General features: G+C 45.5%; 1 protein-coding gene across 1 annotated transcript in view; it reads right to left on the reverse strand.

The window, feature by feature from the left end:
* Window positions 1-912, reverse strand: part of LOC108448440 — a 32,465-nt gene that overhangs the window by 14,653 nt on the left and 16,900 nt on the right. The window lies entirely within an intron of this gene.

Genomic DNA, 912 nt, shown 5'->3' on the forward strand with positions numbered 1-912 from the left:
TCCCCCCCCAGATTCCCATTTTCCCACCAAAATTCCCATTTTTTCCCTCTAAAATTCCCATTTTCCCCCAAAATTCCCATTCCCGCCCTAAATTCCCATTTTTCCCCCCAAAATTCCCATTTTTCCCCCCAAATCCCTGCTGTTTTTCCCAAATCCCCGTTTTTTCCCCTCATTTCCCCTCAGATTTCCCTCATTTTCTCCCCATTTTTTTCCGGAATTCCCAGTTTTTCCAAGGCCCTGAAAACCTCTGGAATTCCTGAGGCCCAAAAGCCGAATTCCCCAAATTCCTGGAATTCTTCACCCCCCCCAAAATTCCCAGAAATTCCTGATGATTCTGGAAATTCCCAGAAACTCCCAAAATTCCCAGAAACTCCCAAAAATTCCCAGAAATTCCCCAAAAATTCCAAAAAAAATTCCCATAAAATTCCTAAAATTCCATAAAAATTCCTGACAATTCCGGAAATTCTCAGAAATTCCCAAAATTCCCGAAATTCCCAAAAATTCCCATAAAATTCCCCCAAAATTCCCATAAAATTCCCAGAATTCCCAAAACTTCCCCAAAATTCCTGAAATTCCTGAAAATTCCCAGAAATTCCCCAAAATTCCCAGAAATTCCCAAAAATTCCTGAAAATCCCCAGAAATTCCAAAAGCTTCCCAGATATTCCCAGAAATTCCTGAAATCCCCACAAATTCCCAAAAATTCCCAAAAAATTCCCGCTCTTCATTCCCCCATTCCCGGTGCCCATTCCCCCATTCCCGGTGCCCATTCCCGTTCCTGGTGCCCATTCCCCCATTCCCGGTGCCCATTCCTATTCCCAGTGCCCATTCCCAGTGCCCATTCCCAGTGCCCATTCCCGGTGCCCGTTCCCCCATTCCCATTCCCCCATTACCGGTGCCCATTCCCGGTGCCC

The sequence above is a fragment of the Corvus brachyrhynchos genome, unplaced genomic scaffold (genome assembly GCF_000691975.1).
Source record: "Corvus brachyrhynchos isolate BGI_N302 unplaced genomic scaffold, ASM69197v1 scaffold418, whole genome shotgun sequence".
NCBI lineage: Eukaryota > Metazoa > Chordata > Aves > Passeriformes > Corvidae > Corvus > Corvus brachyrhynchos.